A 10,800-nucleotide genomic window follows, 5' to 3' on the forward strand; every position below is an offset into this window, starting at 1 on the left:
AAAATAACTTTTATGCTTCTAGTGCTTCTTCTACACATCAGTTCAAAGCCAAAAGGTATACGGAAATCAATCAACGATATTCTATTCTGTTTTTTAAATTTTTTTTTTTTTGTGAAGAAATAGAATATAATATTCGCAATCGGTACACGCCAAATGTAATAACTAATAAGTCATACGTATTATACATTCATAGGAAGGACGGGTGATTGAAGCGGGTCTGTTGACTGCATCACCGCTTTAAAATACATTTATCAATATTATTCATTATATTATTCATTACGTTTTCGTGCAACTAATGGTTGTCGCGGGCAGACACTTTAGTGATTTAAAAATCAAAGAAAATAGAACAATATCGAAAGAAATAAAGTCAATGCCTTGTCTGAGTACCCATGTGTGAATGTGTGGTGCTCGGGATTAACCACAATAGTATGAAAATACTGCACGGCTGTAGATACGAAACTTTTTCTCATATTTTGAACCATATTAAAATGACACTGTAGTAACACCTGCACTTAGATCCAATTGGTTGTGACAAGCCCATCGATGGGATTTGCATAGCTTCGTTACGCGTCATTACTATACAGTATAATATATTATAGTTAATAATATATTTATCAGCATGTTCATTTTAATTTTCGCATAACGGCCCACGATAATAATTACAATTTTTTTTTTTTTTTATTCATCGTGATTACATTATCATAATGTATATTCCAATTGTAGTTTGAGTAGGGTGTGTGTGTGTGTAAAACTGAGTGACAGATTCCGAATTAAATCTATTTAATATTAAATCGCGTCCTGTACACAAATTCCGAGTTCGCATTCCGCACGTTCCTGCAGGAGACTATATTTATGGCGAATGCATATGCTATACAACGGTTAAAATTATTCTCTGATTATTAAATAACACACATTAACAAAACGACTACTCGTATTTAATAGGACGTCCTTTATGCATTCCCGATATTTTATTATACTATAATATTAATTATATAAACTGCAGCCATAAAAATGAAATAATTTTCGCAGCGTTACTATGTGTGGTGTGTATTGTTGACGTCGGAAATATTATTCAATATTTATGCACGAGCATGCGCTTTGCTGTTGATGGGAAATCAATCCATTTTCATTTTCAATTTCATTTTCATTTTCATTTTATACATTCACCAGTCTGGTCACCTCTAATTTACTTATGAACATGCTAAGTATTAAATTTGAATTTCAAATTTACAAAGTCACGTCAATTTACAAAATCGTATTACACTGCATTGTCATTATATATTTACGAACTTAAATTATTCATGTCCGTTAAACATAATATTTTATAAATAAAACTAATATAGTTCGGACGGAGAAATAATATTGTAATTACTTTTTCTCGTCATAAACTGGTCTGCCTTATTTGACTTGTAGTGAATGCCGCCACTACAACACCGGGTTAATTATATTCACTAATAGTTTTCATCCAAAATTGTAATAACTCGATCTAAATCTATAGTAAGTTCATTGTTTATAAAATTCAATCGGAATAAAAATTATTGGATTTATACGAAGTCAGTTGGTGTACAATTTCCGGATTTTGAAGTCAAAAATAAAATGTTTTTAAACACATCTAAATAACCTGCAGATTTTAGTAAATCCTAGGTAGGTTTGGTTGTATAAAATGATCAAGAAATAGAATATAATTGATGGTGCGGCGGGTCTCCTATAAAAAATGCTTAGATCTGATTTTTAAACAGTTATTCAATTGAACTCAAATCAATTATTTTTTAAATATCACATCATAATTTAGTTCAGTCCATTTTATATTTATTTATTGAAATTTAGCAAACGCCATTCAACTCTTTTATATAAAAATATTTACAGTTAAAACTATAAATATAATGAATACTTTTTGAACCACTGCAAGAAAGACAATTTTCGGCAATGATAAAAACAATTACCAATTGAATCGTTATTGGACATAATCGTTATTAAAATGGTGGTTTTTCGCATCATAAGTCTAACATAGGTACTGGTAAATAAAATAAAAATTGACCTCATTACGAAGTCTAGTGTTGTCTGGAATTCGAAGTCTTTGTTGAAAATGTGGTGGGTCAATGGTTGTCTCAATCGGTCTAAAAATGTAACGACGATTGCAGGTGAAGGTATGACCGTCGAGACAACCGATCAAACCTAAGTATTTAATTGTAATAGTCCATAAAAACAATACAACTATACTGTATTAAGTGCTAGCTAGCATTTCGTTTTGATATATTTTTCAATATTATTAGTTGTTTAGTGTATATTATAAATTATTATTTAGTTTGGTCAAAAATCAAAATTATAGGTAGACATGCAAATAATATTGCAAGAGATTCTTCGTATCGAACGTTCGGGAAATAATCCTTTTAGTACCATATATATTATTTACTACGGTCAAAAATCAAAACTATAATCATGCAAATAATATGACTAGAGAGTCGTCGTATTAAACGTTCGGGAAATAATCCTTTTAGTACCATACTGATGTGATGTGACGTGTATATAGTTTGCATCTATATATTAAATACAGCTAAACGATGTTATTGTGTGCAATTTGTTACGCACATACATGTCTGCATAGGTACGAGATGCACAAACACCACTGTACTCATTACACACACACACACACACACACACACACACACACACACACACAGTACATATTATTATATACACAATACATTATACAGCACGACGACGGGCCGTTGGAGCTGTGTGTTTGCTGCAGCTTGCGCCGCGGTCCGCTTGATATTTCCGGTCACCGACTATTGTAATTATTATTGTCAATACCAATTTGATTCCCGGTAATAGATGAGATTGAAAAGGGCGAACTGCCGCTCAAATGAGAGCAAACGCGCACTGAGCACACATGATAGGTAGGTAATAATACATAATTGAGGCTGTGTAGCGGCTGTTATTTGGAGAAAAACTCGCCGAACGGTGTTCTGCAGTGGACGACTCGACGTGTGGGATTAATAACGTTAATATTGCAACCAGTATTTTGATCAGTTGGGGCACATCGAGTGTATGGATACACAGTTAAATAATATACGACCTGCTGGCGGTGAAAGACTGTAGGTACCTAATAGTAAAATGCAAATTATATAATTTACTCGCAGGTGCTATTGACATTAGTCGTATAGAAATGCTTGAGCGAATGTTTATTAATATTACAAAATATCGGGTGTATCGGGGAAACAAAAGGATTTCAACTTTACAAGAACACTGACCGACACCAGGAGAAGAAGATAAAAGTATAGTATGATACAATCTGATGGCCGTGAAAAATTAAAAACAGAAGTTTGTATCTCCACACGACGACACTCCTTAAATAGAACCGAAAAATCTCAAGAATTTGAAAATATGGTCTTTAAGTACATATATTTAAAAATGCTTGGTGAACACCCAGTATACGGGCTTTCAAATAGATTTTAAATTACAATTTAAATTTATTTTTTAGTTAAGTCACATTTTGAAGGTTTTTTTTTTCTGGTAATTTATATAATGTTTGTTTGAAATGATTTCACAGGCACCTTCTCATTGTTTGAACAACAATATGGCTACTCGTGTTTTTTAATAATAATATTGAAATCGTACGTAAAAGTCACGTGCTGCAGTCTGCAAGTATTTCCAACGCTACGCGTGAGTAAGAATAAAGTGAATCGTGCCCGATTGACAGTTTATCAAAATATTATCTTTACTTTACAGTTAAGAATAAACACTTACATATCATGTAGATACATAATAATATCACCGTCCTAGAGAATACGTCATAACTTTCTCTGGGAATGTGCAGATTGTTCGTGTATAATACAACTTACAAGGACTGCACAGCAAGTACACTTAAGTGATATTATAAAGTATGTAAAGTTAGCTGGCCCCAACTTTTTCTACCCATACCGAACTGATTGTAAGTTGCAGTACAATGTGAGTTTATTTACAGAATTGTTTGGTTCGTCTGCCCATCTAGGTACAATGTATTAGTATGTTGAGTTAATTCTTGCCAAAAAATGTTATGACATTATTTTAATTTATCATATTATGTATTATTGTTAATAACTTAAATGTTAATAATACAAGTTTAAATAGGTTCATTAAATGAATACTGAATAGATTTAAATAATTATTTTAAATACTTTGAAAAGTAATTGTGTATAGGAACAATAAAATACATAATAGCGAAAAGTTTCAAGTTTAAAAAATTAATTTTTTTTTAATTATAGCACGATAACAAAAATTGTTAGGAGAAAAATCGTTATTTTTCTTTCAAGTACCTATAATGTTTAAGTTCGAGCAAGAAAATTGTAAGTACATAAACATATTCGATATTTTTTTTATGGCTAGTAACTATTCTTAAACAAAACTTATGAAGAACATTGATTAACATTTTCAAACTTTTTGACCGAGCATGACAATATTGTTATCACTATTTATAGACAAGACTGAATGAATTTGAAAATTTAAAATGCCGTATTATTGCGAGAATGTTATTGTGTACGAGAAATAATAAAATTTAAGTAATAGTGGATTGTAATAACAATCATATTTTTTAAATAATTTGTTATTAATTAATATAGTACTTTTAGATATCTTGCAATGTCTTTACAATTAAAACTTCAAACGACAAACGGTCATAGAAATAATTATGACTAAGTATTTTCGATATGTTTATAGTTAATTTAAAAACAATATAATATAATATATTATGGGAAGAGTTGTACTACATTTTTACGCTTTTGGACTTAGAAACATACACAAATTGAAAAAACTCAAACAAATTTTAACTCTCTATAATAATGTCCAAAATGGCAAATTGTGATGACAGACACACAATAAAACCAATCAACTTGTCATTGTAAAACCAATTTATTCATCGCTCTGCTCAAAAATTAAAAACATTTTCGAGAATTAAACGTTCGAATGACTCACTAAATTGCAATTCGCATTGAAAAACCATTTGGATCAGCGGTTGAATGGGCGTTGAAATTTATAATTATAGAATTCGTTATTTTATTATTTTGTTAAATAATTCTCATTTTATTTCAATTGTTTTGATAGGATAATTAAATTTCTAATCCCTGCGAAAAAAAATAGTTTATTTTTAATTCGATTGACCCTTATACTCGTTAAAAAGGTAATAATTTATTATAAAAACGATTATTTAAAAATTAAATATAGGAAATTTAAAAAAAAATACTGCAAATGTGTCACTTAATGTTTCAATAATTATAATTTAATAATTAATGGCTTATTGTAATGTTAGGTACTATATGGATAATTGATAAATTAATGCACGTCATGATTTAACCCAACAAAATACGTTATCTGGTACATATTATTATAATATTATAATTGATTAAAAATCCATTTTGAATTCGTTATTATATTACCATTCGTTAAAATAAAATGCGTGTAGTTATTATGTAAATAGAGTTTTTATCGCGTTAAAGAGCATTATTATTATTTTTATTATTATCATTTATGACAATATAACCTTTCACTTATTATAAGTACTAGCAAATAGTTAAAAGATAAAAAAAATATTGCTTACCTACGTATAAATATTAACTTGTCATTTTTTTTACCCGTTCCCCCTTTACGAATATCTCAGAAATCACAATGTGCACTGTTAAACGATTTAAATTTTTGTATAAACACGAAATAAATTATTCGTTCGCATAATGGAGGTATTAATTTTCAATCATCACCCTTGTTTAGATCCCTCCTTGGTATTTATATTATTTAGTTAGTTATTTTGTCTTAAATTCGATTATTTGATAAACTGCGCATTAACACCCGCAGGAAAAATAGTTTTTTTTTCTCGTGGAATATTATTTTTTATTTCGTAAAAAGTAAACATTAGACGCAATCCTTTCTTTCGAAGTTGTAGGGAGGCGGGACAGTATTTCTGGGTCTGGAAGGTTGAACCCCGAAAAATCTTGCCCCGTCTAATTGAATTGCAAATATATTTTTATTACAAAATAGCTCGGCGACTACCCTCTAATTGCTTAATAAACATCAATTTAAAAAAAAAAAATGTAAATAATAATGAAAAAAAAAACGAAAATTGAATCACCTTGCAAAGACGACGAAGGGAAAAGTTATTAAAATATTGTAGGCGGCTCTCGTTCGCGGACCCTCGAACAAAAAATAAATAAATAAATTCACCTTCAATTTACGAAGAAGCACATCGTTTTTTTTAAGCAAGCGTTTATTATTAACAAAATAATAAAAAATAAAAAATCCGCTTTGTAACAATGTTATTAATATTTGTTAGGCGCGCTATTATTGCGGGGCACGCGAAGTTTGTTTATTAAATTGCTTGCCCCCTACAGCAGAGAACGAAAATGTAAATAAAACATATTGTGCTTTAATAACGCCAAATCGTTTATATTTAAGTATAAAGTTATCGTTAAAACCCGGTAATATTTTTACTTTATAATTCCATTAAAAATTCAATATTAATATAATAAACAACAAATATAACCGTAATATAATTTTTAGTAAAATATTCTCTATTTACTTTTTTTTAAAATTAGTAATGTAAATATGATTTTTTTTTTTATATTATATTATATATATTTTTAGATCCTGTGTGGAGCGATGAACGTATTGATTTTACGAAGATAATATTACAAGGATTTTTTTTTGTGTATTTGTAAACGATGTATTGGAAAAGAAGCAATTTGTTCGATATTCAACTTTAGGGAGTTTTATGTAGAAAATTGGATCTAGTTGATACTTTTGAGAAGTCGAGTTTGAAAACTCTGAGTACTTTTCAAAGGCCAGTTTTTGAAGAAATTGATTTTATCTTTTCGTTGTAAATATTATAATTCAAAATCAAAAATGAATAACTGTAAAAACTTCTAGATACTTGAATTTTTCACTAATCAGCGTTTATATTAGTATTTTATATTTCCTGTAGTTGTTTTGATATAGTTTAATATTATAATAAGAGTATTTTAGAGTGATTTATAGAAATTAGAAATTTGAAATATTATTTTGATTTTCTTAATTTTTTTTTATGAACGTTGATAAAAAAATTCTCGCTCGGTCAAAAATCTTATAAATGGAATACAAGATCCTCTGTAACTAAATTTTCCTTGAAAAATAAAAATATTAAAAATACATAGGTAAGACTTTACAATGTTACAAAAGGTTCCTGATAAATAACCCAAGGTTATATAGGTAAGCACATTTTTTTTAAATATAAATATACCTAGTTAATAAGAAAAACCTATAAATGATAATGATAGTTCGTTTCCGCTAAGAATTATATTTCATTTGCAATGATTTATTATTGAATTCAAATTTAACACATCCTTGACAGTGATGAGTGACGACCTACTCTGTACTCAATGACAACTGTTTTATAGAAGAGCGTAAGATATAGCAAGTTTACTTGTCCAATTTTAAATATGAATTCTCATATTGAACATTATAATAATCCGTTGCTTGAAGAGTAACGATAACTGCAACATATCTTTTATAATGTGTACTATTAAAATATACAGTATCTTTATGTACTATATATTATAGTAAAAAAGTAAAAAAAATGTAAAATAATTTTTAACTTTACCTTGGCATGATTAAGTAAATATTATTTAATGAATTTAATGAATAAAAAACAATTTTATGTTTAAGATCTGTATCATCACATTCGTCAATATTAATGATACAATTTTCAAAATATTTTGACTCATTTAGTGCTATTTATCAATATTTCAAATGTTCTACTTTTTAAATTTTTTTTCTATTTATACATATATATATATATATACATATTTATACATTTATGTATGATGTATGTTGTGTTGTTTTTTTTCTTTTCTTATCAATACTAAAGCCTCGAAAACTAGACCATTGGCTCGTAATAACATTTAATTTATAACTCAACTAAATCATACAATTTCAGATATGTCTCATGAAGAACAGTTTTTTTTTAATAATCTCTGAAATTTTAAATTTATTTTGTAGATATAAATTGAAGCGACAACGACAAAGTACTCGTTTGATACGTCGATTGCGATTTACAACGAAAAAAGAAACCACAAATCATACGTGAAAAAATATATTCTATTAATTAATAAACACATTACCGGATCACATACTTATATATATACAGACGCCTCAAAAACAGACAAAAGGGTGGGTGAAGCTGCAGTTATCCGACAAACCGAGCTTTCTGAGAGATTGTCGGATAATTGTAGCATATATACAACCGAGGCACTAGTCATATATAAAGCCCTATCTTATGCAATAAGTGCTAACTTGCATAATAATAAGCACATAATCTTAACAGACTCCATGAGCACTTTATCTATAGTCTTAGTAACATTCATAGCGATAATGTTATGATTAGTAAAATGATCGACTCGACTTATAAAATTACTAATAACTTAATATTCTCATGAATTCCAGGGCACTGCGGAATAACTGGCAATGAAAGAGCAGACATACGTGCCAAGGAAAAAACCAATAAGTAATAACCCACATCAACCAACACTTTGGCATATAAAATCTGACAAAGATTTAAAAAAAAATTATACACAACCAAATCAAAAATAAATGGCAAAACGAATGGCTGAAAATGAAAACTAAATCAAATGAAATAAAAAGAACTACAGAAAAATGGAATAACCCAATGTCTCTCAAAAGAAGAAACGAAGTTTTACTAAATCGCCTCAGAATATACAACTTCTATCTGACATATCCTCACCGAATGTAGAGACACAAAAGGGGCTCGACAAAAACACAACATACCGGGACACCTTCATGGCGCACTGGGCCCCGACGAAGAATCCATCAAAAATATAATTTTGTTTATGAAAGACATTGAATAAATTGTACAATTTAATCTAAATTATTTAAGAACATATAATAAAAAAAAAACAAGCCAAAGGTCACGCTATGGAGTCTTTTTTCTAAATTAATTTAAAAAAAAAAAAATTGAAGTTATATCACTCGAGGTTTGAAATGTATGGATCAGTTTACAAGATTAAATGTAAATTTAATAGCTGAAAATAAAAAAATAATCAAATCAAACGGCAAAAAATTTTCTCACGCGTATGTGAAACATAAATCAACCTTATTTTATAATAGTATTATTATTATGTGTATAGCCATGTCGGTATAAATGCGTACATCGTAGGTACAATATGTGTGACGTTTGAGCAAATGCTCTAGAATTTAAATTTAATTTCTGTACGTAATAATATGTTCAATTTTTCGACATTGTATTATTATTTATGTTTTCATTATTAATTTTATAGAAAGAGCGACGCGTTTGCGATAAAACAAGACTGTATAACTTTCGCATAAAGTCACCCTTCAGTTTACTTACAAAAGTTTCAAAATAAATATATTATTTCATTATACAATACCATAAGTGTTTCATTCGGAATACCGAATCACACGGTTGTTCATAAAAAAAAAAGAAGAAAAACGGAGAATGTTGATTACAATTGTAAAAGAGATTTATGGGCTCGACTACTTCGCTTGAGTACGCTTCTTTCCCCGCTCGTCGTGTATGATTTATCTTATCTATATACACAACTACAACCGATGTAGGGTATTTGCCCCCGTATTTTTTTTTATTTTTTACTCGGTCAACCCCCACTAAGAATCAGGACCGTAGGGACGACAAATCATTGAAATATAAGAGAGCAGTTAAACAATTTATACGTATACACACATATATGTATAATGTATATATTACTATTGTATACCCTACATGTAAAAAAAACTTACACTTAAACAAAAACCGTCAACAATCAGTTATTTGAAACAATAAATTTTCGTCAGTGAAAATGTTAGGTACTCACGTACTTACTTGATTTTATTATACTTTTTTTTTTACGAAAATTAAAAATTATTAAAGCGTATTATGTTGAATTAAGTTATAATTACTAAGGACTAAAGGGTTACGACCTTTTTAAGATAAATGTTCGAAAACGTCTGTATACAGTAAGAGTAATATATTGAATCAAAGAATTATTATGTATTATACGTATACCTACCTACTTATACTTACGAAGCATTTAAATGCTTATACGCTTTTACGAATCTGAACCGACTAATGTACAATTGTATAAATAATTGAAATTGTTTTGCTAAAACATTTTATCAAGCCATGTTTATTATTTACATATTATGAAACAATAAAGTACTTATTTATAAAATAAATAATAATAAAAAAAAAAACAAATTAAATTAAATAGTACATAATATTATAATTATAATTACATAAAATAATTGTTTGTCTATAAGAAAGTATTAGTGCACCATGCGTTAGCTAATGTCCATTGAGAAATATTTTGATAACGTCTTTTTTTTAAATTTTGCAGTTTTGCAGTAGACGGGTACTTAATTGGTCACAGTTGATATAACGTTATGTGTCTACATACAATTAAAAAACTTAATGTTTAATCAAAAGTCACATTTTATAGTTTCATGCTAGTAAATGTTGTGTTTCAGAAAATTAGATTCCATTTTTTTCGATCAAATATTTTGAAATTTAATATACGCATCAATTACACGGACCATTGGCTTTAAGTATTTTTTTAAAGTATTTTTTTTTACATTTTGGGGGTTACGCGTTCAGTAGAAATTCGATTACATTATTTTAGATATATTGTGTTGTATTTCACAATATTTATGGGTCCTTTCTTACTTATCTGAGCTCTTTTATACATAAACATATGATAGTATAAAATTATAAATATTCATCCAGCTGCTATTACTCTAGTAATTAACCGATTACAAAGTTTTGAAAAA

At 28.5% G+C, this 10,800-nt stretch overlaps 1 long non-coding RNA gene across 2 annotated transcripts; it reads left to right on the plus strand.

The window, feature by feature from the left end:
- Nucleotides 1-7,043: 7,043 nt before the first annotated feature.
- Nucleotides 7,044-8,492, plus strand: LOC111031580. Of its 2 annotated transcripts, XR_002604220.1 has the most exons (3): nucleotides 7,044-7,212; nucleotides 8,002-8,172; nucleotides 8,446-8,492. It is a non-coding gene; the product is annotated as an uncharacterized LOC111031580 (long non-coding RNA). The 2 variants fall into 2 exon arrangements; XR_002604219.1 differs by lacking the exon at nucleotides 7,044-7,212 and having other exon boundaries at nucleotides 7,878-8,172.
- Nucleotides 8,493-10,800: the final 2,308 nt, after the last annotated feature.

This window comes from Myzus persicae, unplaced genomic scaffold (assembly GCF_001856785.1).
Source record: "Myzus persicae strain clone G006 unplaced genomic scaffold, MPER_G0061.0, whole genome shotgun sequence".
NCBI lineage: Eukaryota > Metazoa > Arthropoda > Insecta > Hemiptera > Aphididae > Myzus > Myzus persicae.